Source organism: Nerophis ophidion, linkage group LG21 (genome assembly GCF_033978795.1).
Source record: "Nerophis ophidion isolate RoL-2023_Sa linkage group LG21, RoL_Noph_v1.0, whole genome shotgun sequence".
Taxonomy (NCBI): domain Eukaryota; kingdom Metazoa; phylum Chordata; class Actinopteri; order Syngnathiformes; family Syngnathidae; genus Nerophis; species Nerophis ophidion.
In genome coordinates, this window is record NC_084631.1 from 35,544,535 (window position 1) to 35,560,445 (window position 15,911).

Below are 15,911 nucleotides of genomic sequence, written 5' to 3' on the forward strand. Positions count from 1 at the left end.
CGATACAAATGGATCAGTTTTCCACTTGAAAATGTCAATTTGCTGATGCAGAAAATTGTGAAAAACCAGGCTGGCATTGGAATGAGACACGCTAACCAACAATTCAGTGGTATTTTACTTTGTAAAGACAATTTCCATCCAAGAGGAGACTGAGGGCAGTAAGAAAGTGGGTGCCTGCAGAACAGACCTGGGCAAATTGTGACCCACTGGGATCATACGGCCTATTAAGATGATTAATCCGGACGTTTCTAAGACAATTTTTAGACCTTTAACATCGGAAAAGTATCTGCCATTATTATGTGCAGTGCTCCTTTCAATTTACCGTAAGCCTTGAAGTATACAAAGTATTTCAATGGTTGTAATCTGCGCTTATACAAACCCTGTTTCCATATGAGTTGAGGAATTGTGTTAGATGTAATACAATGATTTGCAAATCCTTTTCAACCCATATTCAATTGAATGCATTACAAAAACAAGATATTTGAAGTTGAAACTCATAAACTTTTTTTTTTTTGCAAATAATAATTAACTTAGAATTTCATGGCTGCAACACGTGCCAAAGTAGTTGGGAAAGGGCATGTTCACCACTGTGTTACATCACCTTTTCTTTCAACAATACTCAATAAACGTTCGGGGACTGAGGAAACTAATTGTTGAAGCTTTGAGAGTGGAAATCTTTCCCATTCCTGTTTTATGTAGAGCTTCAGTCGTGCAACAGTCCGGGGTCTCCGCTGTCATATTTTACGCTTAACATTTTCGATGGGAGACAGGTCTGGACTGCAGGCGGGCCAGAAAAGTACCGGCACTCTTTTTTTACGAAGCCACGCTGTTGTAACACGTGCTGAATGTGTCTTGGCATTGTCTTGCTGAAATAAGCACGGGCGTCCATGAAAAAGACGGGGCTTAGATGGCAGCATATGTTGTTCCAAAACCTGTATGTACCTTTCAGCATTAATGGTGCCTTCACAGATGTGTAAGTTACCCATGCCTTGGGCACTAATGCACTCCCATACCATCACAGATGCTGGCTTTTGAACTTTGCGTCGATAACAGTCTGGATGGTTCGCTTCCCCTTTGGTCCGGATGACACGATGTCGAATATTTCCAAAAACAATTTGAAATGTGGACTCGTTAGACCACAGAACACTTTTCCACTTTGCATCAGTCCATCTTAGATGATCTCGGGCCCAGATAAGCCGGCGGCGTTTCTGGTTGTTGTTGATAAATGGCTTTCGCTTTGCATAGTAGAGCTTTAACTTACACTTACAGATGTAGCGACGAACTGTATTTAGTGACAGTGGTTTTATGAAGTGTTCCTGAGCCCATGTGGTGATATCCTTTAGAGATTGATGTCGTTTTTTGATACAGATCGAAGGTCATTCAATGTTGGTTTCCGGCCATGCCGCTTACGTGGAGTGATTTCTCCAGATTCTCTGAACCTTTTGATGATATTATGGACCGTAGATGTTGAAACCCCTAAATTTCATGCAGTTGTACTTTGAGAAACGTTATTCTTAAACTGTTTGACTATTTGCTCACGCAGTTGTGGACAAAGGGGTGTACCTCGCCCCATCCTTTCTTGTGAAAGACTGAGAATTTTTTGGGAAGCTGTTTTTATACCCAATCATGGCACCCACCTGTTCCCAATTAGCCTGCACACCTGTGGGATTTTCCAAATAAGTGTTTGATGAGCATTCCTCAACTTTATCAGTATTTATTACCACCTTTCCCAACTTCTTTGTCACGTGTTGCTGGCATCAAATTCTAAAGTTAATGATTATTTGCAAAAAAAAATAAAGTTTATCAATTTGAACATCAAATATGTTGTCTTTTTAGCATATTCAACTGAATATGGGTTGAAAATAATTGCAAATCATTGTATTCTGTTCATCTTTACATCCAAAACAATTTCCCAACTCATATGGAAACGGGGTTTGTATGTGTATATATATATATATATATATATATATATATATATATATATATATATATATATATATATATATATATATAATATATATATTTGTGTGTATATATGTGTGTGTGTGTATATATATATATATATATATATATATATATATGTGTATATATATATATATATATATATATATATATATATATAATGTGTGTATGTATATGTGTGTATATATATATATATATATTTATAAGTGTGTGTGTGTATATGTATATATGTGTGTATATATATATATGTATATGTGTGTGTATACATACACACACACACACACACACAAACACAAACCAGGCCCCAGACACATTTTTATTTCTCAATGTGGCCCTCAAGGAAGTACACATTTTTGTCAGAAATCAGTTGTTTACGTGGGATTTTGTTACAACAAGAATCTTCCATCCATTTTCTACCGCTTATTCCCTTTTGGGGTCGCGGGGGGCGCTGGCGCCTATCTCAGCTACAATCGGGCGGAGGGCAGGGTACACCCTGGACAAGTCGCCACTTCATCGCAGGGCCAACACAGATGGACAAACAACATTCTGTAATAACCGATAATACAGGAGTCTCCAACTTGTACCACTATTAAAGCTGCTTTGACACAAAGAGGGGTGCTGGAGTTGTGCGATAAAGACGATATAAATTATATATACCCATCTATTGATTCAGGTATTGATCCTGCCATCATATCGTGACCATGCATGTTGATGATGACACTTCCCTTCTGTGTCTTGCAAATTTGACAGCGGGAAAAAAAAGGACAGCGTCCTCAACGCAACATGGCTTACACTACCTGGCGGGATAGCGGCTAACGTCCCTTCACAGAGCGATGTAACTTCTAAGTCTGTCAACTAGCATTATCACGGTTACGTGCTACACCACATAGCATATATCACCGCTAAGTTACAGCTTACGAATGTAAACGAGGTGTCGGAAATATCATTTACTTGTATCGCTGGAGATATTTACCTCTCCTTTATTAACACAGTATATACAGTATATCCACTCAAACATTGTAGTGTTCTGATATTTTTGTGATCATTTGTCAGGAAAACATGTATTCAATCTCTACTTAACCAAAGATGACTGCGATTTCATCCTGTCCAGTTTTATGGCACATTAATAGGAAATATAGTGCTAAATGCTAATGTGGTGGAAACACATATACTATATACATACACATACTGTATATACACACACATACTGTATATACACACATACTATATATACACACATACTGTATATACATGCTTTCTGTATACACACATACTGTATACATACACATACTGTATATACACACATACTGTATATACGTGCATACTGTATACACATACTGTATACACACTTACTGTATACACACACATAATGTATATACACACATACTGTATACATACACATACTGTATATACATACACATACTGTATATACACACACATACTGTATATACACACATACTATATATACACATACTGTATACACACATACTGTATGTACACGCATACTGTATACATACACATACTGTATATACACACATACTGTATATACGTGCATACTGTATACACATACTGTATACACACAAACTGTATACACACTTACTGTATACACACTTACTGTATACACACACATAATGTATATACACACATACTGTATACATACACATACTGTATATACACACATACTGTATATACATGCATACTGCATACACATACTGTATACACACAAACTGTATACACACATAATGTATATACACACATACTGTATACACACAAACTGTATACACACTGTATACACACATAATGTATATACATGCATACTGTATACATACACATACTGTCTATACACACATACTGTATACACACATACTGTATATATGCACATACTGTATATACACACATACTGTATACACACATACTGCGTAGACACATACTGTATATACGTGCATACTGTATACACATACTGTATACACACTTACTGTATACACACACATAATGTATACACACACATAATGTATATACACACATACTGTATACATACACATACTGTATATACATACACATACTGTATATACACACACATACTGTATATACACACATACTATATATACACATACTGTATACACACATACTGTATGTACACGCATACTGTATACATACACATACTGTATATACACACATACTGTATATACGTGCATACTGTATACACATACTGTATACACACAAACTGTATACACACTTACTGTATACACACTTACTGTATACACACACATAATGTATATACACACATACTGTATACATACACATACTGTATATACACACATACTGTATATACATGCATACTGCATACACATACTGTATACACACAAACTGTATACACACATAATGTATATACACACATACTGTATACACACAAACTGTATACACACTGTATACACACATAATGTATATACATGCATACTGTATACATACACATACTGTCTATACACACATACTGTATACACACATACTGTATATATGCACATACTGTATATACACACATACTGTATACACACATACTGCGTAGACACATACTGTATATTCACATACTGTATACACATGTGCTGTATACACACTCATACTATATACACACATTCTGTATACACACATACTGTATATTCACAAATATTGTATACACACATTCTGTATACACACTCATACTATATACACACATTATGTATACACACACATACTGTATATTCACACATACTGTATACACACAAATACTGTATACCCAAACACACACTGTATACACACTCATACTGTATACACACATACTGTATACAGTATACACAAACACTGTATACGCACACATACTGTATATACACACACTGTATACACACATACTGTTTATCCACACATACTGTATACACACACATTCTGTATACACACAAATACTGTATACCCAAACACACACTGTATACTCACTCATACTGTATACACACTCATACTGTATACAGTATACACAAACACTGTATGTGCACACATACTGTATACACATGCTGTATATACACACACACTGTATACACACATACTGTATACACACACATACGGTATACACACATACTGTATACATGTACACACACTCTGTATACACACTCGTATTGTATACACACATACTGCATACACATACTGTATATACACAAATACTGTATACACACACATACTGTATACACACACACTGTATACACATAATGTATATACACACACTGTATACAAATATACTATATACACACATACTTTATATTCACACATACTGTATACACACATTCTGTATACACACAAATACTGTATACCCAAACACACACTGTATACACACATACTGTATACAGTATACACAAACATTGTATACGCACACATACTGTAAACACATACTGTATATACACACACTGTATACTCATACTATATACATACATACTGTATACACACACATACGGTACACACACATACGGTATACATGTACACACACGCTGTATACACACTCATACTGTATACACACACACTGCATACACATACTGTATATACACAAATACTGTATACACACACACTGTATACACATAATGTATATACACACACTGTATACACATATACTATATAAACACATACTGTATATTCACACATACTGTATACACACATTCTGTATACACACAAATACTGTATACCCAAACACACACTGTATACACACATACTGTATACAGTATACACACACACTGTATACGCACACATACTGTATACACATACTGTATATACACACACTGTATACACATATACTATATACACACATACTGTATACACACATACTGTATACACACACTGTATACACATATACTATATACACACATACTGTATACACACACTGTATACACACACATACGGTATACACACATACTGTATACATGTACACACACGCTGTATACACACACATACGGTATACACACATACTGTATACATGTACACACACGCTGTATACACACTCATATTGTATACACACATACTGCATACACATACTGTATATACACAAATACTGTATACACACACATACTGTATACACACACACTGTATACACATAATGTATATACACACACTGTATACAAATATACTATATACACACATACTTTATATTCACACATACTGTATACACACATTCTGTATACACACAAATACTGTATACCCAAACACACACTGTATACACACATACTGTATACAGTATACACAAACATTGTATACACACACATACTCTAAACACATACTGTATATACACACACTGTATACTCATACTATATACATACATACTGTATACACACACATACGGTACACACACATACGGAATACATGTACACACACGCTGTATACACACTCATACTGTATACACACACACTGCATACACATACTGTATATACACAAATACTGTATACACACACACTGTATACACATAATGTATATACACACACTGTATACACATATACTATACAAACACATACTGTATATTCACACATACTGTATTCACACATTCTGTATACACACAAATACTGTATACCCAAACACACACTGTATACACACATACTGTATACAGTATACACACACACTGTATACGCACACATACTGTATACACATACTGTATATACACACACTGTATACACATATACTATATACACACATACTGTATACACACATACTGTATACACACACTGTATACACATATACTATATACACACATACTGTATACACACATACTGTATACACACACTGTATACACATATACTATATACACACATACTGTATACACACATACTGTATACACACACATACGGTATACACACATACTGTATACATGTACACACACGCTGTATACACACACATACGGTATACACACATACTGTATACATGTACACACACGCTGTATACACACTCATACTGTATACGCACACACTGCATACACATACTGTATATACACAAATACTGTTTACACACACACTGTATACACACACGTACTGTATACACACACACACTGTATACAAACACAGACAGCAGGCACAGAAACGGTGTCAACCCAGTATAAATCCCTTTTGACATATGAGCATGCCTCTGACCTTATTGCCATGACAACGCTTTCTCCAGGATAATAACATTGTGGCAACGCTGACATGGTATGACACAACAATGCAGACCTTCACGCTGCCATTTGGTGTCACGCCTTTCTTTTTCTCCCCTTAAACATCAATTCATATCTTGTTGGTTTTTTTTAATTTTCTTCTCTGGATGTGACCCGGTTTTTCCTCCGTTTGTGTGTGTGTGTTGTGTAAGACTATACTTGGAGGTACAGTAAACGGAAACGTCTTGGAGCTAGAGAGGAAATGCATTTTAGCAGTTGTTTTCAAACCCAGATTGGTATAAAGGTAGGTCAGAGCTCATCTGCGAGCGCGTGTGTGTGTGTGTGTGTGTGTGTGTGTGTGTGTGTGTGTGTGTGTGTGCTTTAAATCTGTGTACACCCACGCAAGACTCCTAAAATAAATGCTTCTCCTTTCACACATGTGAGCACGTTCTGCAGAACCTTCCTCTTATTCCTCCTCCTTGTCCACTTCTCCCTTCCATGTCAAAGGGCAGTCGTGGATGGGATGGGAGGAGAAATAGAAACCGTTTCATTATTTCAACAGTTAATAAGTGGTTTTGAGGGAAGTTGTAAGAGAAAAGAGATAAAATAAATATATTCGTTGTTAGGTTGTAGCTTGTGTTTGTCTTCCTTCAACAACACTCACCCAAAACTTTCATTTCATTCTGCATTATTGCAAAAACACAATAGTCCTGTAACTGTTACTAACAATCATAAATGCAGTTGTACATGCAAATTCTGGCAAAGTATTTTACTATAAAATCTGACTTTTTGTCGCAGTGCACTGTCGGAAAAAAAATCTGTTGATTTTTCAGTCAAGGTGGCCAAAATTTTACACGACAATATATGTTGGTTTTTACACGGGAATACTGTGAATTGAAAATCGATACCAGTGGTTTTTTCACAATAAAAATATGTCGACTGCGCTATCTGTTTTATATCGTATATCGTGCATACACACAGAGTACTTACAAGCAGACACAGTGTGTAGACAGAAAAGGGAGAATGGACGCATTTTGGTGTAAAAAGTAAAGATAAAGGTGAAGTTAGAACACTGAAACACCCACAGAGAAGAGGTGCTTTAAGACATGGCTAGCTAGCTCTGCAGTATTTTAGCTACTTCTAAATCACTAATCCTGGCCTCCATGGCGACAAATAAAGTATGTTTCTTACATGTACTATTATCACTGGAGGAGGAGGAATGGCTAAACATGCTTCACTACACACCATAAGAGGATACAATAGCTCACCGCCCTCACAATGTAAACAAATGCCATGGGTGGATCTACTGTAATGATACCAAGTACAATAGCGTATCTAGTCGATACTATTACTATTATATCAATATTTTTTTATCCCCACAAAATATTTTTTCCTTTTAAAAAACATTTATATTATGTTTATAAAGTCAGGAAATACTATCCCTGGACACATGAGGACTTTGAATATGACCAATGTATGATCCTGTAACTACTTGATATCGGATCAATACCTAAATGTGTGGTATCATCCAAAACTAATGTAAAGTATCAAAGAAGAGAAGAATAAGTGATTATTACATTTTAACAGAAGTGTAGATAGAACATTTTAAGAGAGAAAATAAGCAGATATTAACGGTAAATGAACAAGTAGATTAATAATACATTTTTACAGTTTGTTCTTTATAATGTGTGCAAATTAATAGGTGTATAAATGACACAATATGTTACTGCATATGTCAGCAGACTAATTAAGAGTCTTTGTTTGTTTACTTACTACTAAAAGACAAGTTGTCTAGTATGTTCAACATTTTATTTAAGGACTAAATTGCAATAATAAACATATGTTTCATGTACCCTAGTTGTTTTTATTAAAATAAAGCTAATAATGCCTTTTTTTAGGGCCCCTTTATATAGAAAAGTACCAAAATATATTTTGGTACCAGTACCAAAATATTGGTATCGGGACAACCCTATCTTGCACTTTTCCGCCCTTTTTAATTACCACTGGAGGAACTCTGGGGAAAAAACGTGATTTCAAGGGTTCGTACAGTCAAAAAAAACACAAGCTTAGGGCGTTTTTTTCTTCAAGAAAGGCTTTTCTATGAAAATAGACCCGCTCATCAGCAGTGCATCTTATGATGCAGTGCGCCTTATGGTTTGAAAACTACAGTATATGTAACACCTTAGCGTTATCATTGACTTTAAGTGTGTTAGCTGAGCCTTTTCAATGCTTTAAGTCCATAAACACACAGTCTGTGAATGTAAATATTAGGGGTGTGGGAAAAACCGATTCGGATACGAATCAAATCGAATACGTTGTGCGATTCAGAATCGATTCTCATTTTTAAAAAATTGTTTTTATTTATTTTTATTTTTTTATCAATCCAAAAAACCACTACACAGCAATACCATAACAATGCAATCCAATTCCAAAACCAAACCTGACCCAGCAACACTCAGAACTGCAATAAACAGAGCAACTGAGAAGACACAAACAACGACACAGAACAAACCAAACGTAGTGGAACAAAAATGAATATTATCAACAACAGTATCAATATTAGTTATAATTTCAGCATAGCAGTGATTAAAAATCCCTAGTTGAAATTATCATTAGACATTTATAAAAATTAAAAAAAAGAACAATAGTGTCATAGTGGCTTACACTTGCATCGCATCTCATAAGCTTGACAACACACTGTGCCCAATGTTTTCACAAAGATAAAATAAGTCATATTTTTGGTTCGTTTAATAGTTAAAACAAATTTATATTATTGCAATCAGTTGATAAAACATTGTCCTTTTCAATTATAAAAGCTTTTTTTTTTTTTTAAATCTACTACTCTGCTTGCATGTCAGCAGACTGGGGTAGATCCTGCTGAAATCTTATGTATTAAATGAATACAGAATCGTTTTGAATCGGAAAAATATCGTTTTTGAATGGACAATCAAATCGAATCCAAAAAATCGATAGATTATCGAATAGTGACCCCAGGAATCGATTTTGAATCGAATCGTGGGACACCCAAAGATTTGCAGCTCTAGTAAATATATTGTCTACTCTCGCATTTTCAACGCTTATTTGGGGATGCTTTGGAATTAGAAAAGTGCTTTAGTAATAAGCTCCCCCCCGGACAAACAGAAAGGATTCTTCTATTGCAGGGGTCGGCAACCATTTCCACTCAAAGAGCCATTTTGACCCGTTTCACAAAATAAAGAAAACAATGGGATCCACAAAACTCTTTTGAAATTTAAAACGAAATAACACTGCATACAAAGTTTTTTTTTTTGCTTTGTGCGATGTATAAACCAAGGGTCTCAGACACGCGACCCACACCTTAGTATGAAAATGTAATATTAGTGAGACCCGCGAGATTTGTATGAATGCCGCTTGACAACATCACACTTGACAAGTTTTCTGGGGGACTCCCGAATTGAAGAATAACTATTCCCTCGAATGTCTGCTGAATTTCATCCAAACAACAAAATAAGGGCGCGCTATGATGGCACTGCATTTGGCGCCCTCTACAACCTGAACACACAACTTGCCGCCCCAGTCACATGTTGTATGTGGCTTACGCAGACTCACCCAAGTGACTGCAAGGCATACTTGTTCAACAGCCATACAGGTCACACTGAGGGTTCCCGTATAAAGAACTTCAACACTCTTACTAATATGCGCCACACTGTGAACCCACACCAGGCAAGAATGACAAACACATTTTGGGAGAACATCTGCACTGTAACACAACATTAACACAACATAACAAATACCCAGAATCCCATGCATCCCTAACTATTCCGGGCTACATTATACGTGCGTCGGTTGAGGTGGGCGGGGGCAGGAGGGGGCCGGGGTTTGGTGGTAGCGGGAGTGTATAATGTAGCCCGGAATAATTAGGGATGCATGGGATTCTGGGTATTTGTTCTGTTGTGTTCATGTGGTGTTACATTGCGGATGTTCTCCCGAAATGTTTGTCATTCTTGTTTGGTTTGTGTTCACAGTGTGGCGCATATTAGTAAGAGTGTTAAAGTTGTTTATATCACAACCCTCAGTGTAACCTGTATGGCTGTTGACCAAGTATGCCTCGCAGTCAATGTCAATCAATCAATGTCAATCAATGTTTATTTATATAGCCCCAAATCACAAATGTCTCAAAGGACTGCACAAATCATTACGACTACAACATCCTCGGAAGAACCCACAAAAGGGCAAGGAAAACTCACACCCAGTGGGCAGGGAGAATTCACATCCAGTGCGACGCCAGTGACAATGTTGACTATGAGAAACCTTGGAGAGGACCTCAGATGTGGGCAACCCCCCCCTCGCAATGACGTGTGATAACAGCGGCCGCACACTTCAAGTGATCAGCCGCCACGCAGATAGAATGATATAAAAGTGGACGCGACGACATGTTCCAGAAGACGTTAATGGCATTGGCATCACGGCACGTCCCCTATGTTGATGTTCGGGTGATAAACAAAGAATATCAGCCCCGGAAGGTTTCAGAGAGAGGCACTGAAATCCGGAAACCTCCCGGAAAAATCGGGGAGGTCGGCAAGAGAGTGATCAAAGAGCCGCATGCGGCTCCAGAGCCGCGGGTTGCCGACCCCTGTTTCTAGTGAATTCCTCAATGAGAAACGCTTCTGCTAAGGTGGCATGAATGCAACTCGGTGGTCACATGACCAGCCCTCCGTGTGTCCATTCAGCGGCGGTGAGTAACACACACTTGACAAAAGCCAGCCAGGAACGGATGGACGGGCATGAGTCAGAGGGAGAAGTGCTGATGGCACACTGACCCACTAATGTCTGCAGCTGCATGGCCACCGGCTGCAGACTCGTACTCGCAAATTAATACGGCCCTTTCAGCCGGACGTACAACTCCCGTACGCCGCCGACGAGGGGAAAGGGGGCTTTTCATATCCTTTTCTTGTCAGGACTCGGTTCCTCTTTCTTCAGCTGGTTCAACACGTCTGCTAATGACACAGAGCTGTGAAGTTATGGGTCATGAAAGAGTGCAAGAGGTTCCACAATCGCAAAAGTTCCTAAATCGGGAAAGTGTCGACTTAACATTTTTTTGCCTGAATGACTCAAAGATACCGCAGCGGAGTTATGATGGTCAAAGGTAATTGCAAGTTCATCGACTTTTAGTAACCCCGCTATCTTATGTTTATATTTCTTAAAAAATCATTTACACCAGATGTGACCACTTTTCATTTCCAAATGACCAAGTCGAGGTGATCAACCTCATTTTTATGTATTTACAGTCGAGGTCAAAAGTGTACATAGACTTGTAAAGAACATAATGTCATGGCTGTCTTGAGTTTCCAATAATTTCTACAACTCTTATTTTTTTGTGATGTAGTGATTGGAGCACATACTTGTTGCTCACAAAAAAAAACCATTTATGAAGTTTGCTTCTTTTATGAATTTATTATGGCTCCACTGAAAATGTGAGCAATCAAAAGTATACATACAGCAATGTTAATATTTGCTTACATGTCCCTTGGCAAGTTTCACTGCAATAAGGCACTTTTGGTAGCCATCCACAAGCTTCTGCTTACATTTTTTGCACCACAAAATTGGTGCAGTTCGACTAAATGTGTTGCTTTTCTGACATGGACGTGTTTCTTCAGCATTGTCCAGGACTTTGGGAAGGCCATTCCAAAACCATTCTAGCCTGATTTAGCCATTCCTTTACCACTTTAGTAGTGTGTTTGGGGTCATTGTCCTGTTGGAACACCCAACTGCGCCCAAGACCCAACCTCCAGGCTGATGAATTTTTTTAGGTAATTCTCCTTTTTCATTGTCCTATTGAAAGCAGCAGTTCCATTGGCAGCAAAACAGGCCCAGAGCATAATACTACCACCACCATGTTTGACGGAAGGAATGGTGTTCCTGTGATTAAAGGCCTCACCTTTTCTCCTCCAAACATATTGCTGGGTATTGTGGCCAAACAGCTCACTTTTTGTTTCATATGACCACAGAACTTTCTTCCAGAAGGTCTTATTTTTGTCCATGTGATGTCAAAAAAAATACAGGTATGATATTATAATTGTATGCATGTTCAAAATAAAATCTAACCATAACATATAGATTACGTTCTTTCATGAAGACAAGAATATAAGTTGGTGTATTACCTGATTCTGATGACTTGCATTCATTGGAATCAGACACGATTCACAGTCCAGCTGATAACTTCCACATTTTCGAATGTATATTTAAGTGGTTGGTTTTTGCCATAAAATTTTCTCCAGCTTCCTTACTCCTTTTTATACACTTTACAAGAAATATGTTTCCGGAAAATTCCGTAGCTTGCTAGCTTGTGTGCGCTCTGGCTTATTTTGTTAGGATAGAGCAGCACTTTTATTGTGACGACAGGAACTATGCGGTCGGTCTTTAGGGTTTTCACGGCAGGGACGAGGCGAGTCTGTTGAAATAAAGAAGTGTTTAGAATAGTATAGAATAGAATAGAAAATACTTTATTAATCCCTGGGGGAAATTTAGCACCATAGTTCGCTCACAATAAACACTTAGGTATTTTTTACATGTGAGTAACATAAATGCAGTCTATTATAGAGCATTATTCACATGTGAATAATATAAATGCAGTCTATTATACAGCATTATTCACATGTAAATAATATAGTCTATTATACAGCATTATTCACATGTGAATAATAGAAATACAGTCTATTATACAGCATTATTCACATGTGAATAATATAAATACAGTCTATTATACAGCATTATACACATGTGAACAATATAGATACAGTCTATTATACAGCATTATTCACATTTTAATAATATAAATACAGTCTATTATACAGCATTATTCACATGTGAACAATATAAATAGTGTATTATACAGCATTATTCACATGTGAACAATATAAATACAGTCTATTATACAGCCTTATTCACATGTGAAAAACATAAAAGTATATTATATAGCATTAGTCACATGTGAACAATATAAATACAGTCTATTATACAGCATTATTCACATGTGAATAATATAAATATTCTATTATACTGTATTATTCACATTTGAATGATATAAATACAGTCTATTATACAGCATTATTCACATGTGAATAACAAATACCGTCTATTATAATGCATTATTCACATGTGAATAACATAGTCTATTATACAGCATTATTCACATGTGAATATAAATACATTCTATTATACTGTATTATTCACATTTGAATGATATAAATACAGTCTATTATACAGCATTATTCACATGTAAATAACATAAATACAGTCTATTATACAGCATTATTCACATGTGAATAATATAAATACAGTTTATTGCCTTCCTGTGAGTTTTCGCACTATTGTTTTAATGTCTGGCTGGCGATCGACTGACACACCCTCCGCCATCGACCGGTAGGTCGCGATCGACATGGGTGGGATGTTTTTATACATGCCAGCACGTCTTGGAAGAGGAGGGGTTTGGTTGCCCATTATTGGGAGGGGGGGAACAAGGAACACAACAAACAAGCGGCGTTTGGTCATTTTAACAAAAAATAAATTATATCAATATTACGATATTTTCAAAATTCACATCTTGTTTAAAAATATATCGATACTTCTTACAAACTCCATATATCGCCCAGCCCTATGAACACCTTTACGAGTGTCTTTGTTAGTGTTATTAACTTATGAATGGCATTATTTTTTTTTATTGTTTCAGTTCCATAAATACACCAAAACGTCACCTTGGAGTCCGTTTTGCTGATTGGGGAAGTTGACTTCCGCACCTCGTGGGTCCATGACGATGACTTCTGTTTTGTTTGATCAGCCGCTTTACTGCCGTGTTACAGACACCGTTTGGAGACAAGGTATGTAACGTAAACATTTACATGTTATTAACATGTTATCTGCGGCTTATATATAAATCCAGTGCGGCTAGAATATGGAAAATGTATGTTTTACTAAATTTAGTGGGTGCGATTTATATACGTGTGCGCTCTATAGTCCGGAAAATATGGTAATTATGGTAATATTAATGTATTGTTGGGAATCATATTACCCACAGATGACCGTCCTGTGTGTATTAGCTCATCTCTATGTTACACTCTGAAGTAATCATATTTAAATGAATAATTACAGGTTATGTAATTATTTAAATTCATATTCTGGCCACGTTATAATTAATTTTGTAACAAAAAACTAACTAAGGGAGTTGATCTTTGTATGTCCTAGATATGTTAATCCCATTTAAAAAAAAAAATCAAACACCTAATACAATTTTAATGTGTTTTTTAAGTTAGTTTCAATAGAATTTATGCAATAATTATTGTTTTCAGTGCATGTAAACATACCAAAAGTGTGTACTGAGCGGCAACTCAAAGTTTGTGGGTTCTTGGGTATGGGGGCCCAGGATTTGCTTGTATTCCGCAGTATGGGACGAGATAGTAAATGAGATAATAATTTGACTTAATTATATTTACCAAAATTCATAGGCAATATTATTAGTTCTACACAGTTTGTTTCTTTCTGTTCTCCAAAATACACATTTTCCATTTCCTTTTGGCCTATGTTGTAATATCAATTATTTTATTCTCAAATGATGACTACTATATTCGAACAGTTTGTGTTACCTCCGCCACGGGATCGTCTGTTTGTTAGTTAGTAACTTTACAAAAAAAAAGTTGTTGGTCGATTTAAATAAAACGTCAGAAATAGTAATAAGGAACAATTAATAAGTTGTATCATTTCTGCTGCTTTACGATACAAGCTTCAAACACTGTGTGTGTATGCAGACACAAAGAGAGTGGATGTCTGACAAGAGGGTTCACTCGGT

The 15,911-nt window shown here is 36.5% G+C and overlaps 1 long non-coding RNA gene across 1 annotated transcript in view; it reads left to right on the forward strand.

The window, feature by feature from the left end:
* Window positions 1–15,911, forward strand: part of LOC133540048 (uncharacterized) — a 119,753-nt gene that overhangs the window by 42,246 nt on the left and 61,596 nt on the right. The window contains exon 3 of the long non-coding RNA XR_009803531.1: window positions 14,799–14,946. This is a non-coding gene — a long non-coding RNA (uncharacterized LOC133540048). The remainder of the gene's footprint in view (window positions 1–14,798; window positions 14,947–15,911) is intronic.